Genomic DNA, 24,255 nt, shown 5'->3' on the forward strand with positions numbered 1-24,255 from the left:
TCTGTGCAAACGCGCGAAAACACGCTGGTATAATAAAACAATGACGGTAATACATACATAGTCCGCTTCGTTCCGTTGCTACCATAACATAACGACCTAGAGCTGCAGTTTCTCGCTGCAGTTACTAACATTGAATATTCACAAAAGACGCAATTTATACTGGACTCTGCCAATGTCTACATAAATAATACGCTACGGTAAAGCTTTGAGAGGATGAATCATTACTTTTCTTTGACATGGATCCATTTGAAGACAATAACAGGTGAGTTCGTTTACTCTTTAAATCCGTCATTATGCTGAGAAACAGCTAAACCATTTTATTTATGGGTTCTGAGTTTCTGTGCACACGCGCGAAAAAACGCTGGTATAATGAAATAATAACGGTATCCTAATACATATATAGTCCGCTTCGTTCCGTTGCTACCATAACATAACGACCTAGAGCTGCAGTTTCTCGCTGCAGTTACTAATATTGAATATAAACAAAAGACGCAATTTATGCTGTAGTCTGTCAATGTCTAGATAAATAATACGGTCCGTTTGAAGACAATATCGGGTAAGTTCGTTTAGTCTTTAAATCCGTCATTATGCTGCGAGAAATCGTATTCTCAATTTAATCTCTAGATTGACTGTAAACTTAGGGTTGTAACTATGTAGTTGTTTCGTAGGTGACTTAACTCGTCTTAACTATTGCTTGTATTTGTGCATGGACTGCGTTGTTGCTGTTCTTGTCTGTGTTAGTGTTAATCAGTGTAACCTACAGGGTTTAAGTTGAACAATGCGGTTGTTCCCTGCACTTAGAACGGTAGGCTACTGCCCTCTAGGGTTTTCGACACACTTGTTCCTGGTTATGGTTATACATTTTGTTGTACATCGCTCTGGATAAGAGCGTCTGCCAAATGCCTGTAATGTAATGCAATATTCCGTAGCAACAAGATGAACCCGGCGTTAGCCCTGAAATAGGCCAGTACAGCAGTGAAAACGCTGCTCACTGAATAACGAAATAAACGAGACAATTTTGTTTTTTTACATTATACCATGTCATTCTACAGTCAATATCTGGGACTAAACATTGAATAAATATACAATCTTACCATTGGTTTTACGCGTAGAGATGTCCCTTTTGCGACTGAGTGGTCATATGTTGTCTTGGACAATCCGTTTGTGATTCCTGTTGCTTACGGCGTTGTCGCCGTTTTTCGTACAATCTGGCTTGAATGACAGTTCATTTATTCAGTAGGTGAGAGTATAAGCTTTCTAACGATGTATAACATGCATGATTTTTCATTTGGAATAGCGTTTTATCGTTCAGCGCAACGGAATATTTTCTTATCGCATTCACTGTGGCGTAGCATAAAAGACGATTCACCTAACTAAACGTTGTCAACGATTTTCATAATTTCTTGTAGAGTACTATTATTGAGAACTTCAGGGCTTAGCTAAGCAATTTCTTTGCTGATAGACCTATCTGAAATCGTTTTCTGACGCAAAACAGAAGCGGATAGGACTTTGTCATTGATGTTCTGTCTCTATACTAGGCTACTAAACACAGATAAAATGTCATGTTGCTATGTAAGTATTACTGCTCAAAATATTTCGGTTATATACGTTCTTTTCGTTATATACGTTCTTTTTGAAATTGGGTGTCTTTAAATAGGTTAGTGGTATTATATAATGTGGATTTTTCACACTGCAATGTAAGCGTTAGTGTAATAGTTTTTGTGACCCATGGAACAGTGATGACGAGAGTGTTGGAACGTTGCTAAAATGTGGTGGACGGTTGAAAATTATTTTCGTCCCATCTCCATCCGTCATTAGGCTATGCTGAGAAATAGCTAAACCATTTCTATTGATAGTAATTGAGTTTCTCTGCAAACGCGCGAAAACACGCTGGTATAATAAAACAATGACGGTAAATATAGCCTATATATGTAGTCCGCCTCATTCCGTTGTTACCATAATATAACAAACTTTCTTGTGTCTACAGCTGCAGTTTCTCGCTGCAATTACTATTGAACATAAACAAAAGACGCAAATGCTGTAGTCTGTCAATGTCTAAATAAATAATAAGGGATTCTTCGCGCAGCACGCATGCTAGCAGGAATGTCCAGTTGATTTTTCGTTTCGTTTTTTTTAATGTCGTATTTATTAGGCTATATGAAATATGTATTATTATCCTATCTGTCTCTGAGGCGCTCTGAAATGTGCATTCTCTGCTAAGCTGAGCAATGGATTGGTATATGTGTCTGACATAGTGTTGCACAGTACACCTACACTTCAGCACTTTCTCGGTACTTAAAAAAAAAAAAATAAAACAGAAAAAAAAAACGGTTTCGTATTTGAATTTCCCGATGTTCGGTAGTTCTGTGTCAAATGTAAAAGCCAGGGAAATGTGTCTCCCGCATTACTGATTTAGAGGATGAAAAGTGTAGTTTGTCAGAATCTTCGCTAGATGGCAGTAGCAACTAAGGTTGCCAAGTGAGGTGACCTGCGCTTGTGCATTCACTTCCCTGATACTGCGCAAGCTTTGACTCAGTTCACTTCAGTAGCAATAGGTGTTCCAATTTGGAAATATTTTATTATAGATAGATGCTTCATTGTTATTAAAATATGCTGTTTTAAAATCTATTTAAAGGTGAAAGACCTGTTTTAAAGATTATTTACTTTACAACCGTTTAATTTTTGAAATATATTTAACATATTTTTCTATTGTTACATTACATTACATTCATTTAGCAGACGCTTTTATCCAAAGCGACGTACAAAAGTGCATTTTCATGATCGTAGACAACTGGTCGTATTGTTCAGTGTGTAACACTATAGGCCTATGCATATTAATATGTTGAAGAGACTTCAACTTACAGGTTGTTAATGAACCAGGTTGTAAATAAACCATGAATTAGAAAATGAGGTCAACCCTTGTGGACATTATGTTTCTGATCTATTAAGGTAATTTCAGTATCATTTCAGTATCGAGTATCGTAATACTAAACCTGGCATCAGTATCAAAGTCAAAATTTCGGTATCGTGACAACACTACTGTGACGCCTTTTTTAGTTGCGGCGCAGAAACACTGCAGCTGTGCATGCACACCGGACCATCCAAGTGTTACGACATGCCATCTAAGTGTTACGACATAGTAAAGGCCTTGACGGGAAGCGGCAAGGACACATCCATGGCGACGTAACTAAGTCATCCGACAGCGTCTCTTAGCTCAAAATTGGCCATAAGTCATCAATATTTCATACGATCATCATGACATTCAGTAGATATGCTGGGTGAAGGCGTATGATCATGAGGACAAAGCCATTTTAAAATCGCTCCATAGGGGGCGCGATGCTGCCAATGCTTGGACCCCTTCCAACGCCGCTTGCGGCTTTAATTCTTATTATTATTTTTCTCCGCTAAAAGTGTCTGAGGCTCAGCAATCATAAGTCCTGGAGCAACCAAATTTGGCAGGTCGGTTCCTATGGGCCCCCACTACTCAGGCACTAAAAACCATGTACGTCGGCCAGATGGTGGCGCTATAACAAAGGGTTTTGCGTAACAAGCCATAACTCCCACACCATAAGTTAGATCAACACAAAACTTTATAGATATATGCCTCTGAATGTGCTCTATACTTTTGCCATTGGGACTACCTGTGTCCGCCATATTGTTTTCCCGCCATTTTAACTGTATCGTTGGGGCGTGGCAGCTTTCTCCGCTAAAATGTCTGAGGCTCAGCAACCATAAGTCCTAGAGCAACCAAATTTGGCAAGTGGGTTCCTATGGCCCCCCACTACTCAAGCACTAAAAATAACCTATGTCGGCCTGATGGTGGCGCTATAACAAAGGATCATACTTTAAAAGGTCATAACTCCCACATCGTAAGTCTGATCAACACAAAACTTCATCGACTGATGCATTTGACTGTGCTCTACAACTTTTCTATTGGGAGCACCTATGTCCGCCGTATGGTTTGCACACCATTTGGACTTCTTCATTAGGTGGGGTGCGGAAAAGCTGGAGCTCCAAATCTAAACGGTTACGACATCGAGTAAACTTCTTTACGGCAAGGGACAACCATGGCGACGCAAGTAATCCGACACCGTAGGGTCTAGTTTTTAGCAGTGAAAGCACGGTCTGACAGTGCCACCTAGCGTACATGCTAGGATAGGCTACCCAAAGTTTTTCAGTAAAACCTTTCTGAGAGGACGAATAATTACTTTTCTTTGGCATGGATCCATTTGAAGACAGTATCGGGTGAGTTCGTTAAGTCTTTAAATCTGTCATTTTGGTAAGAAAAAGCTAAACCATTTATTGGTAGTTTTAGAGTTTCTGTGCAAACGCGCGAAAACACGCTGGTATAATAAAACAATGACGGTAGCCTAATACATATATAGTCCGCTTTGTTCCGTTGCTACCATCACATAACGACCTAGAGCTGCAGTTTCTCGCTGCAATTACTAATATTGAATATAAACAAAAGACGCAATTTATGCTGTAGTCTGCCAATGTCTAGATAAATAATACGGTCCGTTTGAAGACAATATCGGGTGAGTTCGTTTAGTTAAATCCGTCATTATGCTGCGAGAAATCGTATTCTCAATTTAATCTCTAAATTGACTGTAAGCTTAGGGTTGTAACTATGTAGTTGTTTCGTAGGTGACTTAACTCGTCTTAACTATTGCTTGTATTTGTGCATGGACTGCGTTGTTGCTGTTCTTGTCTGTGTTAGTGTTAATCAGACACATTTTGTTGTACATCGCTCTGGATAAGAGCGTCTGCCAAATGCCTGTAATGTAATGCAATATTCCGTAGCAACAAGATGAACCCGACATTAGCCCTAAAATATGCCAATACAGCAGTGAAAACGCTGCTAACTGAATGACGCAATAAGCGAGACTAACCTTTTTTTTTTTAATTACCACGTCATTCTACAGTCAATATCTGGGAATACACATTGAATATATATACAATCTTACCATTGGTTTTACGCGTAGAGATGTCCCTTTTGCGAATGAGTGGCCATATATTGTCTTGGATAATCCGTTTGTGAAATGTCGGATTTTTTCAAAAATAGCTGTGCTTAATACCACACCTGTTGCATACGGCGTTGTCGTTCTTCTTAGTCCAATTTGGCTTGATTGACAGTTCATTTATTCAGTAGGTGAGATTATAAGCTTTCTAACGATGTATAACATGTCTGATTTTGCTTTTGGAATAGCGTTTTATAGGTCAGTGTTACTGAAACTCTTCTCATCTGCCAATGTCTAAATAAATAAATTAAACGGTAGGCTTCTTTGCGAGCAGCGCGCAATTCGCGAGTTGATATTCAGTCTTTCTTCCGTTTTTTCTCAATGTCGTATTTATTATTTGAAATGTGCATTTAGTGTCATTATTCTATCTGTCTCTGTGGCGCTCTGAAATGTGCATTCTCTGCTAAACTGAGCAATGGCTTGGAATATGTGTCTGACGTAGTGTTGCACGGTATGCCAAAACTTCAGCACTTTCTGGGTACTTAAAAAAAAAAAAAAAAAACAGAAAAAAAAAAACCGGTTTCGTATTTGAATTTCCCGATGTTCGGTAGTTCTGTGTCAAATGTAAAAGCCAGGGAAATGTGTCTCCCGCATTACTGATTTAGAGGATGAAAAGTGTAGTTTGTCAGAATCTTCGCTAGAAGGCAGTAGCAACTAAGGTTGCCAAGTGAGGTGACCTGCGCTTGTGCATTCACTTCCTGGATACAGCGCAAGCTTTGGCTCAGTTCACTTCAGTAGCAATAGGTGTTCCAATTTGGAAATATTTTATTATAGATAGATGCTTTATTGTTATTAAAATATGCTGTTTTTAAATCTATTTAAAGGTGAAAGACCTGTTTTAAAGAGTATTTACTTTACAACTGTTTAATTTTTGAAATATATTTAACATATTTTTCTATTGTTCAGTGTTGTAACACTATAGGCCTATGCATATTAATATGTTGAAGAGACTTCAACTTACAGGTTGTTAATGAACCAGGTTGTAAATAAACCATGAATTAGAAAATGAGGTCAACCCTTGTGGACATTACGTTTCTGATCTATTAAGGTAATTTCAGTATCGTTAGGTACCGAGTATGGAATTAGCACCGTTTAAGTTTCAAGTATCATTTCAGTATTGAGTATCGTAATACTAAACCTGGTACCAGTATCAAAGTCAAAATTTCGGTATCGTGGCAACTCTAGTGTGACGCCTTTTTCAGTTGCGGCGCAGAAACACTGCAGCTGTGCATGCACACCGGACCATCTAAGTGTTATGACATGCCATCTAAGTGTTACGACATAGTAAAGGCCTTGACGGGAAGCGGCCAGGACACATCCATGGCGACGTAACTAAGTAATCCGACAGCGTCTCTTAGCTCAAAATTGGCCATAAGTCATCAATATATCATACGATCATCATGATATTCAGTAGATATGTTGGGTGAAGGCGTATGATCGTGAGGACAAAGCCATTTTAAAATCGCTCCATAGGGGGCGCGATGCTGCCACTGCTTGGACCCCTTCCAACGCCGCTTGCGGCTTTAATTTAAGTTATATTTGATAAAAACTAAGGTAAATATTTAAGTCGTATATGATGGACTTGAAGGTAATTGTGTATATATGATAAACATGAACAAACATGAAAACAAATTCACGATTTAAGTTATAGAAAAGGGGTAGGACCATATAAGTGTATACTTCTTCCTACTCCTTTTCGGACATGTAATATTTATTTTGTTTATGGAGAATTTACATTACACTACAATACCTTATAATGCACTGTATTACTCTACATTACACTACAATACCTTATAATGCACTGTATTACTCTACATTACACTACAATACCTTATAATGCACTGTATTACTCTACATTACACTACAATACCTTATAATGCACTGTATTACTCTACATTACAAAAAAAGAAAGCATGCTTCATTTACTTTAAGAACATGAAGCACACGTATTAGGCCTACTAAAATAAAACAGGAATGAGCGACCATGTGTCCGTTTTTATTTCTTAGTTTTAAGTTTTTTTACAAGTACATTGTGAGGTCTGAATCTGTAAACAGAATATTCAGCTGCCCATGTAAACCCGAATAAGACTGGTTTACTTCTTTGATAACATATGTAAATGGTATAATCAGACCCAATCCAGAATAAGTATAATTATTAGGAATATGGCATGCATGTAAACATGGTAACTGATTCTGAATGTGAAATGCATTTGGCAGGCTAAATGGCAGCTAGCTGGCTAATGGTTACTATCATTACCTCATTGCATACACACCACTACCAATCTGGCCCATAATCTTTGATATATTTGTTGGTGGCAGATTTGAATTCACAGCCATGACCATGTAGTGAACTTCCTGTTTGTCAGGACTGCTGGCATGATGATAGTGAGAGCTAGCAAGTCAGGAGTAGCTCATGACAGTTTATTAAACTGTGGCTAACTTTGCATTGACTGACTTGAGCTAACTGCAATCACTTATCCAAGACATGGATAATTTACATTTTTGGTAAAAATGTATAACTGACTGGTCTTTTGAGCAATTGTATTTGCTTAGTATTTATAAATTAAAATGTAAAATAAAATATATATGGAAAGGCATACTGTGTATTTTTCTATTTTTTTAATTATATCCTACATCTTATATAACCTTCTTAACTCATCTTTATAAAGGGTGTGAACAGTTTTGAATGGCTATGTATGCTTTGGTCATGGGTGAGGGGAGTTCCCACTCATCACTGTAAAGCACTTTGAGCGTTCAGAAAAGTGCCTTATAAATGCAATGATTCATTGTCTTACCATGCACGTGTTGGGTAGGTTACCCACTCTGAGGTGCCCTGACCATGCGGGTGTTGGGTAGTTTACCCACTCTGAGGTGCCCTGACCATGCGAGTGTTGGGTAGTTTACCCAATCTGAGGTGCCCTTACCATGTTGGTGTTGGGTAGTTTACCCACTCTGAGGTGCCCTTACCATGTTGGTGTTGGGTAGTTTACCCACTCTGAGGTGCCCTTACCATGTTGGTGTTGAGTAGTTTACCCACTCTGAGGTGCCCTGACCATGTGAGTGTTGGGTAGTTTACCCACTCTGAGGTGCCCTGACCATGCGAGTGTTGGGTAGTTTACCCACTCTGAGGTGCCCTGACTATGCGGGTGTTGGGCAGTTTACCCTCTCTGATATGCTCTGACCATGCGGGTGTTGGGTAGTTTACCCACTGTGAGGTGTCCTTACCATGCGGGTGTTGGGTTGATTACCCACTGCGAAGTACCCTGCTGTTTCCCCTCTCATTTGCACTCTGTCTTGTACTGTGCGCATGTTGGATTTGGGCCTTGATGCAAACATACAGGTTTTGTCTTTTTCAGGGTCACATTCTAGGGGATTGCTGACACAGTCATATGTGCACCCACAGAGATCTCTGCTCTACAAAACACACAGTTAAAAACACATCATGCCCTGTACTGAGTGAGGTCTCTCTCTGTCTCTCAAAAACACATACCCTGTACTGAGTGAGGTCTCTCTCTCTATCAGAAACACATGCCATGTACTGAGTGAGGCCTCTCTCTCTTAAAAACACATGACATATACTAGATGAGGTCTCGCTCTCTCAAAAAAACGTGCCCTGTACTGAGTGAGGTCTTTCTCTCTCTCTCTCTCTCCCTCTCTCTCTCAAAAACACATGCCATGTACTGAGTGAGGTCTCTCTCTCTATCAAAAACACATGACATATACTGGGTGAGGTCTCTCTCTCTATCAAAAACACATGACATATACTGGGTGAGGTCTCGCTCTCTCAAGACACATGCCCTGTACTGAGTGAGGTCTCTCTCTCTATCAGAAACACATGCCATGTACTGAGTGAGGCCTCTCTCTCTTAAAAACACATGACATATACTAGATGAGGTCTCGCTCTCTCAAAAAAACGTGCCCTGTACTGAGTGAGGTCTTTCTCTCTCTCTCTCTCCCTCTCTCTCTCAAAACCACATGCCATGTACTGAGTGAGGTCTCTCTCTCTCAAAAGCACATTCCATGTACTGAGAGAGGTCTCCCTCTTTCTCAAAAACACATGCCCTGTTCTGAGTGAGGTCTCTCTCTCTCTCCAAAACACATCATGCACTGTACTGAGTGAGGTCTCTCTCTCTCTCTCTCAAAAACACATCATGTACCGAGTGAGGTCTCTCTCAAAAGCACATGCCCCTCTAAAAGAACAAAACTTCTGAAGGAGCTCTTGTGTAGCCTCTTAAACACATGCCCGGTACTGAGGGAGGTTTGTTCTTTGTATTCAGACCCGATTCCTAATTCAGAGACATTCACCATCAAAATTCAATCTAATTTATTTATTTTCAGGTATAATGAAACATAGAAATAGAAAAATTATGTGTGTGTGTGTGTTTTATATACTTACAATGCGCGGAGGGGCAGCTGCTGTTGTGGAAGTGGTAGTTAGTTGTTGTGGAAGGGGCAGTTGTTGTCGTGGGAAGGACAGTTGTTGTTGTGGGAGGGGCAGTTATTGTTGTGGGAGGGGCAGTTGTTGTCGTGGGAAGGACAGTTGTTGTTGTGGGAGGGGCAGCTGCTGTTGTGGAAGTGGTAGTTCTTGTGGGAGGGGCAGTTGTTGTCGTGGGAAGGACAGTTGTTGTTGTGGGAGGGGCAGCTGCTGTTGTGAGTGTAGTTCTTGTGGGAGGGGGCAGTGTTTTGCTGGAGACGTTGTTGCTGGAAAGGCATTATTTGTGTGGTGGCTGGTCCAGTGATATTTGCACTTGGAACCGCCTCCCAGAAAACGAAATAATTCTGCACAAAAGTGGCTCTGGAACAGGAGAGATACAGTACTGAGCATGTGCAGCTCTAGAACAGGAGAGATACAGTACTGAGCACATGCAGCTCTAGAACAAGAGAGATACAGTACTGAGCATGTGCAGCTCTAGAACAAGAGAGATACAGTACTGAGCATGTGCAGCTCTAGAACAGGAGAGATACAGTACTGAGCACATGCAGCTCTAGAACAAGAGAGATACAGTACTGAGCATGTGCAGCTCTAGAACAGGAGAGATACAGTACTGAGCACGTGCAGCTCTAGAACAGGAGAGATACAGTACTGAGCATGTGCAGCTCTAGAACAGGAGAGATACAGTACTGAGCACATGCAGCTCTGGAACAGGAGAGATACAGTACTAAACATTATTAGCTAAATGTGGAGAGATGCTTACCTGAACACAATGTCTCCCAGTGGCTGAGAGGGAGGGGCAGTCCACGTGACTCTTACCTGGAACAGGAGTTGGTTTCGTAGCTGAGCTACAGCAGAATTCTGCAGAGAGAGAGCCCATCAGTATGATATTTGGGGTATTTCTAATAAGTTAATTCCTTACTCACCCCCACTTCTCCCATGGGACAAAGGACTTCCCCTAGCAGGACTGCTAAGTCACTCTCTGAGGATGCATTTTGAGTTGAATACCCCTAAACACAATTATGAATTTAGAATTATACCCTTAAATTGATTATGCTACAGTTAGCACTATATATAACATTGTGCCTTAACACATAACATTGCATTTTAGGTTTATTTAATGCCTGTTCCTAACAGTTGGGACTCTGATAATTTTATATAGTCCCTGCTTTTTGCCTAAGGTGAATATGATGGAAGGCCCTATGGTTTTGCCTGAGGTGAATGTGATGGAAAGCCCTATGCTTTTGCCTGAGGTGATTGTGATGGAAGGCCCTATGCTTTTGCCTGAGGTGAATGTGATGGAAGGCCCTATGGTTTTGCCTGAGGTGAATGTGATGGAAAGCCCTATGCTTTTGTCTGAGGTGATTGTGATGGAAGGCCCTATGCTTTTGCCTGAGGTGAATGTGATGCAAGGCCCTATGCTTTTGCCTGAGGTGATTGTGATGGAAGGCCCTATGTTTTTGCCTGAAGTGATTGTGATGGAAGGCCCTATGCTTTTGCCTGAGGTGAATGTGATGCAAGGCCCTGTAGATACACGTTATCTTCTCAGCTCTGACGGGCTCATTATACAGTAACAGCCTGCCACATATGCCAGGTGTAACAGCAATGAGTATGATATAGCCTAAAATAAAACTTATGGGTAAAGGTGTGACGGTTACAGGTAAAGCAGGTGAAGTGTGATGATTGCAGGTAAATCAGGTACAGCAGTATCACATGTTGGATATGTAGTTTTTAGACTGTAATCTTTGCTCGCGGTCCAGGTAGTGGCTGTTTGACCATAGGAATCCTCTCTCTCTCGCTCTCTCTCTGTCTCCCTGTTCTCCCCTCCATAAACATAATTTTTAGTAACAATACATTTCTTGATTTTAATCTGGTTTTGAGTTGCACATTTGCATAAAGGTTGATCCAACAGTTTGCTCTGCCTATCAACCAATCCAGCAGTTTAATTGATAATTGATATCTTGGATAATAATGACCAAATTAAATCAAATAAATATATTGTATATGTTGGATGTGTAAGAAAAGTGTTAAAAGCACTGGATTAGCAAGTAAATGATTGCGGCCCAGGTAACTCACCGGTCCTTTGCACGACAGCAGTTCAGTTATTCCAGGGTCAATGGAAGTGAAGGTACCCACACCAGGATCCCCACCCACCCTCTGAGCCACCAGTAGGAATCCTCGAAACATCGTCTCCCCAGAGAGAGTCACTGTGGCAGAGAGTCACTTTTAGTCCTCAACTTTCAAGTCACTTGGCCCTGTGTGTATAAGCATGCAGTACATAGACAGGCCAAACATATGTGTGGATGGCTTTCTCACAGTCAAGATTGATTGAATAGGCGTCTATAGCCGCATTTCCACCGCAGGAACTTTACCCCGGAACTAGGAACCTTTTGAGGAACTCAGTGCGTTTCCACCGCAGGAACTAGGGTCTAAATTTAGTTCCTGGGGCTTTATTTTACCCCCCAAAAAGTTCCTGCTCGGGGGGTAGTACTTTCAGGAACCTTTTGGGTGGAGCTTGCAGCGCTGAACATTTCTGATTGGTCGAGTACTTGCAGCATTTTTTTGTATTTATTTTCCGCCATTAACCGCCATGTTTGAAAATATGCAGCCGCAAACCAATTTATTTTCATAATAACTTCAAATCAAACTTGTATGTTATGCGGCGCAGTAGCCTAGTTTTGGTTATAGCCTGCCAACGTCTTGGAATTATAACGTGTGCTCTTCTGTTCTTTTCTTGCTTTAGTATTCGTTTTATAAAATGCTAAGCATTCGTGCTGGGACAGCATATTACGTAGGCTACCAAAACATTCAAACGGATTAATTCGGTTGCTGAATATTTTCTTCCGGATTTTCTTTGTTAGCCCGTTGTAATTGACTCAAAACGTTCGATACAGTTATGTGAGGTATGCGGTAGTTCTGCGTAATTAACATTGGTGATACAGTAAAAGCAAACTGGAAATCGCCTTCCACACTTTTTGTCAGGGTAAAATAACAGGTTAATTCTAGTAATCGTCCCTTTAGCTTTTTCAGACTGCCGTAATTTTACTCCATTTTACTGCCATTCTTCAATTCCATGAAAAGACCAGGAAGACTATGGACTAATTTATGGTGCATGGTTCGCATCTGGAGGGCACACTTCGCTGCTCGGCTGGCAGTAACTTTGAAGGAAAGCAAACGGTGGCTGTACCACTACTAATTTAAATGTTCACGCAAGTCCGAGTTTTCGTTCTATTCTTGTCATTTTGCGATTAGCCTATATGGAATTGACGATGAGAAAGTAATCAAACAGCAAATTGTTTACAACGTGTGCATGTTTTCTGCTGTTGTTGCCAGTTATATTGGAAATGTGAATGCATTCTGTCGCTTCGGATGTCAATACATGAAAGCGAATGTTCGCATAAAAACATAATGAATGTGTTTGAGAGGATATATAAAACAGTTACAATCTGACTATTGGCCTGTTATATACTATTTGTTGCATAACAACGGTCCAAGTTCAACTACCAACGACATTTTTGCTTGACAACGGTAAAATATGCCCAAACGGCTGCAGAAGAATATTTCAATTCCAGGTGATTAAATCGATAAAAATCAATAAATACAAAAGTAACCATATACAGTCATTGTTGGTAGCCGTTGTATATAAGTGGAATAAACCCGTCCAGGCTGTCCCGGTTATTAGAAAATAATGTAGGCTACTTTGGTGGTAGTATGGGGTTACAGAAGAAACCATAGGACAGCTGGACAGACGACAACGTCGCTTTTTCATACGTCAGTGGGCTAATTTGCCTAATCTTCGCAGGACTTTAGACCGCGGTGGAAACACAGACAACCATGGGCTGAAGGAACCTTTTAGTTCCTTGAAAAGTAGTTCCTGGGACTAAAAGTTCCGGGTAATTTTGGTGGAAACGCGGCTTATATGTCCAATTTGTATTGGTATGTATGTATTTCGCTGCCCAGCCTTTCTGTTGCGTGAATGATTGTATGTTTCTTGGTATAAATGTCTGTTCCTAAATGTGAATGTAACATGCTGCGAGGGAAATGTCCCCATGGGGATAAAGAAGTTCTCTATGTATGTATGAACAATATGTATTTTACATTCAGTATTTATTGTACGTAGCAAATATACAATCACTTGTACATTTACTCAAATTCAGTTCGGAAGCAAGTATAAACATATGTTTTCTGGAGAAATATGCTTCCTGTAGTTGTCACGGGTTGTCGAGGGAATGGACCCAAATGCAGAGTAAAAAAAAACCAAGAACTCCAAAACGAAAATTCACAGATTTTAATGACAAAAACTCAAAAACAGAAAACAGAAAATCCAAAAAGAAGCTAAATGGGCAGGGCAGAATAAGGTGGACAAAAACAGGCACGGGGAAACACGGGCAAACTCTTACACAAGCGAAAACACAAGGAACCCGCACCCGAGTCAGGGAAGAAGAAGACTTAAACAGACTAGACCCTAACAAGACACAGGAAGGCACAATGCACAATCAGACCACAGAGGGAAGGGATAACTAGACACAACTGAAAAACAATAATAGAATAATTGGAACCAATAAAACAATTAAGCAGGGAAAAGGAACAAGACTACCGCCATCTGGCGGCCCAAAAAAGGAAAAAGAAACAAAAAGACACAACCATGAGAGTAGTTACTGACCAGCAGTTTTCTGCATGAATTTCAATGTGTTCCATGAGGCAATTCGAAATATTTGATACTTTGATCTGACACAAAGTTTGCATGACATTGTAAAATGGTAAGATTACAAAACACAGGGCCAAGTGACTTTGAGGAAATGTTGGGTAGCATTGCTTTGGAATACATTTTATTTAATTTCGGTGAGGCAAGATAGCCTATATTGTTTGTAATACCGTAACTTGGCGTCATTTTGATATCAATACTTTTAATGGCAGGCCTGGATTTTGGCAGTCTGAATGAATGAGTTATAGACGGTGTATGTCTTGTATGTGTGAGTAACTTGGCATTTTTGTACGTTGAAAACGTGTTTTTTATGAGATTAATTGTACTGTACGAATACCACAAAATAATGCTTCACACGTTGTTGAAGGAAAACGGATAACCACACCCTAAAAGTCGCACAGGTGATGATGCGTTTCCCTCCAGACAGTGATTACATGGGGAGAAAAGCGGATAATTTAAAATCGAATTATAGCAAACATCCGTTGTATTCTGGCAAGTTAGCGATTTATATGTTGTTATTTGATTATAGGCTACTTTAGCATTTATGACATTATGCATGAAGAATAAAATGTTAAAGTATGTTTTCTGAAAGATAGCCAAAACAGGTTTGACCTCCCTAGCTGTGAAGCAGATATAATGGTCCTATCACGGTCACCTATACGCGATGCAGAAATATGAAGCTGCATTTTTTCACCTCGCAAAAAGAATCGCAGTCAATCGAGGGAAACTTTACATTATAAGGGAATGGGATGTTCTTTCAAAGTACCACGAAAATCTCATGGCAATGCTCAGTGTACTGACTGCTTTTAAGCATGCGTTAATATTCGGCGCCTCCACAGCATTGTGCGAGAATTCATTCTCTACTCTTAAGAAACGTTTTTACGGACCACAGACACACAATGGTCTATAAACGAAAGGCCCTGTTAGTTCAGCTGGCGTTTGAGAGAGACTTAACCCGAAGTGCAAGTGAGCGGAAAGACGCCGTCTTGAGAAAGTTCAGTGTCAGCACGCGCCGCCTTCAACTCTTCTGATGGTAAGCCATACGGTTTCGTTTATGTGCATGTCAGGCTTGGCTCTTTTGACAATTATGCAAAACAGTGATTTCATATGGATCTGTAAGCGCTATTGGAAACTCGTCTGCATTGACCTTGGTGATATGCTCGATTCTTTTTAGGTGGAGATGGTGATAGTGGTGTAGCTGTGCTGTACCCGTACGCAAATGGTTGCAATGTTAATAGTGCGCCTATGGTTGCAATGTTAGTAGCATACAGCAGTATGCATGCATCTATGTTCTATATTCTATAACGAGCACAGTGTAGTCTGTGTGTCTGCGTGAGCTTGCACGCACACGTTTTGAGATCGGAGGCGTGTTGGTGTGTTTTGTCTCTTGTTGGTTGGCTATCCAGAAAATTTGTTTGATTGAGTTTTTAAACGGCGGTTGGTGCCGTCCCGCGGGAAGCCCGATGCCCTTCCGTTAGATTTGTTGTGGTTTGTATGTTTACATCTTCTCATTATCAAGCTAGTCGGCGGGGAGCAGAGGCAATTTAAACCATTAAAATAAAAGCCAGAACTAAAAAAATAAAATACAGGATCTGAACTAATTATGGCAGATACGCAAATAACTAGCTAGCTGATGTGGATTTTGTGAAATAGAGTAGAACAAGTGAAATATAATGCACTTTGGGTATTTTCTTTTTGTTTAAAAAAAAAAGGAGAAAAAAAGCATTTGAATGTACATTTTGTGCATACCTTGAATACATCCTCACATATTTCATAGGTTTGATACTTTAGTCCTGATGTTACGCTTGTGCCCTTAAAATGCTGCCTTAATCCATGTCTCTGGTGTGTGTGCCACAAAGTTTTTCGGCTTTATTTAAGAGGAGTGCGAACCTGGGGAAAATTACCTTTTTAAGTGCAAGAGGAAATGAGGGTAAATCATAATAGAAACTACCTGTTACAGTCGAATTTCCTCATGCACTTCTAATGTATTCCTCAGGGTGAGAGTCAGTGTGCTCGTGAGTTACTCAGGGTGAGAGTCAGTGTGCTCGTGAGTTACTCAGGGTGAGAGTCAGTGTGCTCGTGAGTTACTCAGGGTGAGAGTCAGTGTGCTCGTGAGTTACTCAGGGTGAGAGTCAGTGTGCTCGTGAGTTAATGTAGTGCCTGGCAGGTGTTCTCACCTGTAATGGTGTCTCCTGGCTGGTATGCGGTCTGGTTGGCTGTGATACGGAACCGTGAGGGTGTGGTCTGTGCAGGAACACCATGCTGTACTTTCAGATCACCACATGTTGAGGCTGGTATGTCCCTTCCGTTTTCATAAGCCCTCACACTGGCTCTCACGCTCAAGACCACAAACACACCCACGGTCAGACACACTGGGCTCTGCATCTATGAGGGAGGTTGAAGTTATATTAAGAGCATTGTAATAGTTCTCATAGATGAATATTCTGAAAATAAAATGTTTCTTCTGGGATTGTTGTACATGGTGGCCACTAAATGGTCACCTGAATTATTTCTGTCAAATAAGATCCTGTCCAGTTTATGGATGTTATTCAAATCAAATTTAAAAATATGCATTTCATTCTATAATGAAAAAAATTTCAAAGAAGGTCCTCTAATTTAGCTTCCAATTATGAAACAAATGTTACAAGAAAATTTTCACACTATTGCAACACTAGAGAAACACTACAGAGACACTTCTTTAACGTTACTGTAGCACTACAGATTCTTTAACGCTACTGTAACACTACAGATTCTTTAACTCTAACACTACAGATTCTTTAACGCTACTGTAGCACTACAGATTCTTTAACTCTAACACTACAGATTCTTTAACTCTACTGTAACACTACAGATTCTTTAACACTACTGTAACACTACAGATTCTTTAACTCTAACACTACAGATTATTTAACACTACTGTAACACTACAGATTCTTTAATGCTAATGTAACACTACAGATTCTTTAACACTACTGTAACACTACAGAGTCTTTAACGCTACTCTAACACTACAGAGTCTTTAACGCTACTGTAACACTACAGATTCTTTAACTCTAACACTACAGATTCTTTAATGCTACTGTAACACTACAGATTCTTTAACACTACTGTTACACTACAGAGTCTTTAACGCTACTCTAACACTACAGAGTCTTTAACGCTACTGTAACACTACAGATTCTTTAACTCTAACACTACAGATTCTTTAATGCTACTGTAACACTACAGATTCTTTAACACTACTGTTACACTACAGAGTCTTTAACGCTACTCTAACACTACAGAGTCTTTAACGCTACTGTAACACTACAGATTCTTTAACTCTAACACTACAGATTCTTTAACGCTACTGTAACACTACAGATTCTTTAACGCTAATGTAACACTACAGATTCTTTAACACTACTGTAACAGTACAGAAACACTACCGTGACATTACAGTTATTCTCATGCTGTAACTTACCTTCATGGTACTGCTGAGCTGTTCCTTCACCTGTGGAAGTGGGGAAATCAAGAGTGAAGTGTGAGCTGGGATATGCCAAACTACGTCTTTACTAGCCTCTTCCAGGATACCACACCCTTTATGTCCTTACCAACGTTATGGGTCCTATAACCATGTTAAATGCTTGGGGAATGTACTGTTTGTTTTGTTAGTGTATTTCTGTAAAATTAGCTTTTGTCAGTAAATGTCTGATGTCATGTTTTGAAGCTGTCATGCTGGTATGACACGGTGTTTCCAGTGAAGTCAGCCACTGCAGGTTCAGCTGGCAGGATCACTTTTATGAAAGAGGCTTTCACCTCACGCTGACTTTCTCCTGAATTTAATCTGATGCTGGATGCTGATAGTGATGAGTGATGTTGATTATTTGTACCATATCTCATGACTGGTTTTGGTGTGGATTAATGATGAACGCTGATGATTCATACTGTATCTCATGACTGTTTTTGATTTGGAATAATATGTTTAATTCTCTCTCCATTCCAAAGGAGCCTCACCCCACTCAGATTGTGTCCAAACCAAATATTATCTGCATTATGAACATGCCCATAGAAAAGAGTTCCTCTTGGGCTGCTGGGTGGCTCGTTCAGTTAAGGCAGCACTCTGCGCGGTATGGATCCAGACTGCACCGGTGCCGGCTGTGGCCGTAGATCCGTAGAGCGATGTGCAGTTGGTGGCTCGGAGTCCTCGGCTCATCGCTATGTAGCGACCCCCGCTGGTCGATTGGGCATTTGTGGGCTGTATGTTAAAGTGGCATGTGAAAGGTCCTGCTATGGCCCCACTCTATGCAAGCTTAGCTGTCATGTGTAGTCCCCTTTCCTAATAATTATCTATTAGTGCTGTGGCTAAACTAGTTGAATCTGGGTGATTTATTATTATTTAGCACTGTTTCTTGGGTGTTGACCTGTTTATTTATACTTGCTATTTATACTTGTTCAGGGCTGCCAGCCAGGTTGAGCAGAGCAGGGATTGAGCAGTCCATTCCTGCACTTAGAAACACAGCCTCACAGACACACACAGGCGTGGACTGCCAGACAGACACACAGATGAATAGATTGGTGAGGAATGTGATGTTTCCAGTCTGACAGGTTGCCTATTATTGTATTGCTCATTGCCCTTACTATAGTGCATACTGCCCTTACTGTAGTGCACACTACTCTTACTATAGTGCACCCTGCCCTTACTATAGTGCACACTGCCCTTACTATAGTGCACACTACTCTTACTATAGTGCACAGTGCCCTTACTATAGTGCACACTGCCTTTACTATAGTGCACACGTCCCTTACTATAGTGCACAGTGCCCTTACTATAGTGCACACTACTCTTACTGTAGTACACACTGCCCTTACTATAGTGCACACTACTCTTACTATCGTGCACCCTGCCCTTACTATAGTGCACAGTGCCCTTACTATAGTGCACACTGCCTTTACTATAGTGCACACGTCCCTTACTATAGTGCACAGTGCCCTTACTATAGTGCACACTACTCTTACTATAGTGCACACTGCCCTTACTGTAGTGCACACTACTCTTACTGTAGTACACACTGCCCTTACTATAGTGCACACTACTCTTACTATCGTGCACCCTGCCCTTACTATAGTGCACACTGCCCTTACTATAGTGCACACTACTCTTACTATCGTGCACACTGCCTCTCCTGGGCCTGCTGTGTGACTGCTGTGTTAAACCTTCTCAGGAGTAAGAGCACAGGATAACCTGCTCAGGAGTAAGGGCACAGGATAACCTGCTCAGGAGTAAGGGCACAGGATAACCTGCTCAGGAGTAAGGGCACAGGATAACCTGCTCAGGAGTAAGGGCACAGGATAACCTGCTCAGGAGTAAGGGCACAGGATTACCTGCTCAGGAGTAAGAGCACAGGACAACCTGCTCAGGAGTAAGAGCACAGGATAACCTGCTCAGGAGTAAGAGCACAGGATAACCTGCTCAGGAGTAAGGGCACAGGATAACCTGCTCAGGAGTAAGAGCACAGGATATCTTGCTCAGGAGTAAGAGCACAGGAGCCAGAATTAGATTCAAATGGCACGGGAGGGAATAAACTTTATTAACAGCATCAAATCACACCGTTATCATTAGTATATGTGTTATCATATTACTTATCATACCATTGTTATTAAGGGCTGGCTTAAGAGGCTGGAGAAAAGGCATGTTGAATTTGTGTGTTGTGTTCACTGAATAGGACAGCAAGATGTGTATCTCTCTCAACAACCAATCATAGTCCAGCTCCTGTCCTCTGATTGGCTCTTCTCTTCATGCTTCCTGATGCTCAGTTTCATCAGCAGGGCCAATGCAGCCAGAACAGCACCGTGCACACCGACACACCTGCGTACACACACACAGACACACACACACAGTGAGATCACAGCACACCTGCATGCATGCACACACACCTGTGAATGCACACTCACAGTGAGACAATGCACATACACGCATAGCTGTGTGTGTAGAACTGGTAGCAGGGGGTGAGTATGTGGAGCTGGGAGTAGGGGGTGAGTGTGTGGTGTAGGGGGTGAATATATGGAGATGGGAGTAGGGGGAAAGTGTGTGAGGGGTGATATGGCGGAGTGGGGAGGTGTGGTGGGGTGAGTATATGGAGCTGGGAGTAGGGGGTGAGTATGTGGAGCTGGAGTGGGGTGAGTATAGCTGGGAGGTGAGTGTGGGTGAGGGGGTGAGTTGTGGAGTTGGGTAGGGTGAGTGTGGTAGGGATGAGTATATGGAGATGGGAGTAGGGGGAAAGTGTGTGGTGTAGGGAGTGAGTATATGGAGCTGGGAGTTGGGGGTGAGTGTGTGGTATAGGGATGAGTATATGGAGCTGGGATTAGGGAGTGAGTGTGTGGTGTAGGGGTGAGTATATAGAGCTGGGAGTAGGGGGTGAGTATGTGGAGCTGGGAGTTGGGGTGAGTATATGGAGCTGGGAGTAGGGGTGAGTGTGTGTTGTAGGGGGTGAGTATATGGAGCTGGGAGTAGGGGTGAGTGTGTGGTGTAGGGGTGAGTATATGGACCTGGGAGTAGGGGGTGAGTGTGTGGTGTAGGGGTGAGTATATGGAGCTGGGAGTAGGGGGTGAGTGTTTGGTGTAGGGGTGAGTATATGGAGCTGGGAGTAGGGGGTGAATATATGGAGCTAGGATTAGGGGTTAGTGTGTGGTGTAGGGGGTGAGTATATGGAGATGGGAGAAGGTGGAAAGTGTGTGGTGTAGGGGGTGAGTATATAGAGCTGGGATTAGGGGGTGAGTGTGTGGTGTAGGGGTGAGTATGTGGAGCTGGGAGTAGGGGGTGAGTGTGTCGTGTAGGGGTAAGTATATGGAGCTGGGAGTACGGGTAAGTACCTGTTGCAGTGTTAAGTGAGGCGTTGATGAGTCCGGCTGCAGACGTGGTGTTCTGGGTCCATGCGGTGCTGTTACTCATTGTAGTGTTGCTCCAGGGGGAATTAGCAGGGGTAGCAGACTGAGTATTCGCTGCCGGATTACTGAGGGGTAACGTAGACGTAGTTGTTGTCATGGAAGCTGCAGGATTGGGTGTAGCAGTGGATGGAGGTGTTGTTGTCGCGGAAGTTGCAGGGTTGGCTGTAACAGCGGGTGCAGTTGTGATTGTCAAGGGCATTGCAGTTGTGGTTACAGCTGTTGATGCTGTTGCTGTTTGGCCCAGAGCAGTACGCATGTGCACTTCACAGATCAGCAGAATTGGTAGCCAAATACAGGAAGGCATCTATGATACAGAGATGAGGGGGGGGGGCGGAGGCACACAAACGGAGAGAGCAGCATCGATGAGCAAGGTAAAGGAGAGCGATGTTCACCTGTATGAGCCGTGAGCTGAGCATGGAATATCATCCTTTTATCATTACACAAGACCAGCTGATCTGGTGAAGAGCTGCATTCATGTACAGGCCTGGTTCTACAGCTGTTCCTCTCTGGCTTGTATGAGTGGAGATGCCCATGAATGGATTTGGTTAAAAAAACAGACATGGAGCATATAGCAGCTTTGTATGGAGAGAGTTTGGATGGTCTGGGGTGGTGGAGCCCTATGTGAGATGCTTTCATGGGTCCCTGGGAGTGCTACATGGGCGGCCTGCAGTGCCAAAATGATTTTACTTGCCAAATACGGACGAGTCAACGTTCTCATCTGCTCCAGAATATCTCTAGGTTTTTGTGAACCTAAACGCAAATTTAACATTAATTTGAATTTATTTAAGCGATCGTAATAATTAATTTAGGGCTGAACTGATAGTAGATAGCAGCCTAGCTAATCAAAGATCAAGCAAACTCGAAAGCTATTTAGCTAAGTTTCATGAACTAGCCTAATTCAACACATATATTTATATAATATAGGAAAGTACTGATCATTTTACATCTCCGACTGGCCTGCAGTCTAGCTGGAGAATAAGCTGCAGTTCTTACTAACCAGACTATAGTCAGAAAATAGCAAGTGGCTGCATCACACTGAAACATGTAGCCTCGGTTAATATCTTCATTTACTCTGGGTTATTACTCTACAAGGCCATATTTGACTTTTCCTTTCTTTTTAGGGTTTTATCACCTCCCTGTGGTTTTTAATGCTCCATCCCATACAGATTTATAGGAAACCAGTGTGGAACAACTTTGAGCCAATCCATGACTGCCATATGTTTGTTTACATGTGGCATTTCATGATATATCTGGTACACGTACATACACACACACTCACATACATACACACGATGAAAACGATATAGCATTAACATTGGTTCAGAAGTTACTATAGCAAGTATACAGAACTATAACCTCTGCACAGTTAAGCCACATCATCCTGTTGAAACCATGAATGTGATATTGTAATATTATTGCCCTGTGTTGAATATCATTATTAATTATACAAGTGCATGGGTGAGACGTGAGCATGGTGATCCAGGTGTACTCACCTTAATGGCTGAGCTGATCTTCGGTCCCGTTCCTCTCTGTGGTCTGTGTGCTAGACTGTGTGCTAGACTGTGTGTGAGCGGGTACCCCTCTGTTCCCCAGCTCCACGAGAACAGGGTCTATAAGCTCCACACATGATGTATGCTGATGAGGTCACATGGTGTGTCACCATGGCACAGTATCAACACATACCTGCAAACAGCGCTTTGTGTTTGGGGTTTGGGGGCAGTGCTGGGGTAATTGCAGGTTTCTGGGGTAATAAGCAGTTAGAGGGGAGGGCAGGGGTTAGCTTTCTTTTGTTTTGCCTAGATCTACATTGTTTTCACATCCAAAGGTTTTTTGTGTGCTTTTGTAGATTAGCAACGAAGTCACTTCCACAACACACGTCTACAGCAACACCATCCCTTTCTGTTTGGGTTAAGGATATGTATTATATCTTTACAGTAGATGTATGCAATAATAATAATAATAATCATATTAATAGTAGCCTCAAGTTTGAGTCTGATGCACAGATGGGTAATGGCTGAGTGAGAACACATTTCTGCAAGCTTTGTGTCATTAAAAATCAAATATGAAGCATAATGAAAGATTCTCTAATATGATGTGAATAAAATGGAGTCAAGGAAAGTTAAAAGATATTCATAGGTTTTCGCTCTGATTTATTAAGTATTTAATTTACATTCATTAAGAAGAAGGAATGAGCCGAAGTGGCAGGCAATAAATAGTTTATAAGACCCTGGTCATTTCTGCTGGACTTCAGCTCTTCTGGTGAATAGGACCTTCCCAGGGATTATGATTCAGACAGGGTAATACAGTAAATGGCCTCAACACACAACGTAAAAATCTTTCCAAAACGTTTATTAATATCTCTTATTTTTTAATGCAGTGCATTGCAATGTTACACAGAGAAATTAGCAGCATAAGTCAATTTCATTGTATTTTGTTATCATTTTTGTTAACTCCAATATTTCCCCTTTTAGTGCTAAAGCTAGAAAAGCTACCAGGGAACTAGCACTCCAGCGCCTGATCTGTGAGGCTAACAGACACAGAAAACAAACCGCACAGAGGAAACCATTTTGAAAAAGAAAGACAAAAAGAGATTAAAATGGAAAACCAAAACATGACATGCAAATACATTCACAGGCTCCGCCCAAATCGAAAGGATCCTGCAAGCTCTGCCTATGTCCCCAGAACGCTGTGCCCAAATCGAAACGGCCCCGCAAGCTCTGCCTATGTCCCCAGAATGCTGTGCCAGCATCATATGTGTAATCCTACTCTTTATCATCATCTCTACCACCACCATCATTGTCTTCATAATCATCACTCTAGCATCCCATCTTTATTTGTGGCTTCTCTTTGAAAAGATGGTATAGTTTGGGGAGGAGTTTACAAGAATCACACGCACACGCACACACACACTTACACACTTACACGTGCACTCTCACGCACACTCTCTCACACGCATGCTCACACACTCGCACATACAGTTCAATCATTTCATATTTATATTGATCCATCACTAAGCCTACTGCATTCAGACTGGACACACACAAAAAAACCCATGTTAGGAGATGAAGTGACTGGTACACAAACTGAGATTCTTGTTGTTTAGAGGTGGGAGGAGCTCATTTTGTCACAGGGATTCATGAGCAGAGCTGGCTGCTGGGTCAGTTTTGAAG

General features: G+C 41.6%; 1 protein-coding gene and 1 long non-coding RNA gene across 10 annotated transcripts in view; one reads left to right on the top strand and one right to left on the bottom strand.

Moving 5' to 3' along the window:
• Window positions 1-24,255, top strand: part of LOC135258686 (serine/threonine-protein kinase 3-like) — a 136,485-nt gene that overhangs the window by 4,227 nt on the left and 108,003 nt on the right. The gene's annotated exons all lie outside the window — the stretch shown is intronic.
• On the bottom strand, window positions 19,694-22,738 carry LOC135258678 (uncharacterized). The gene is made up of 3 exons (XR_010331056.1): window positions 22,579-22,738; window positions 21,011-21,389; window positions 19,694-20,006 (listed from the first exon to the last, which is right to left on the bottom strand). It is a non-coding gene; the product is annotated as an uncharacterized LOC135258678 (long non-coding RNA).

This window comes from Anguilla rostrata, chromosome 7 (assembly GCF_018555375.3).
Source record: "Anguilla rostrata isolate EN2019 chromosome 7, ASM1855537v3, whole genome shotgun sequence".
Lineage (NCBI taxonomy): Eukaryota > Metazoa > Chordata > Actinopteri > Anguilliformes > Anguillidae > Anguilla > Anguilla rostrata.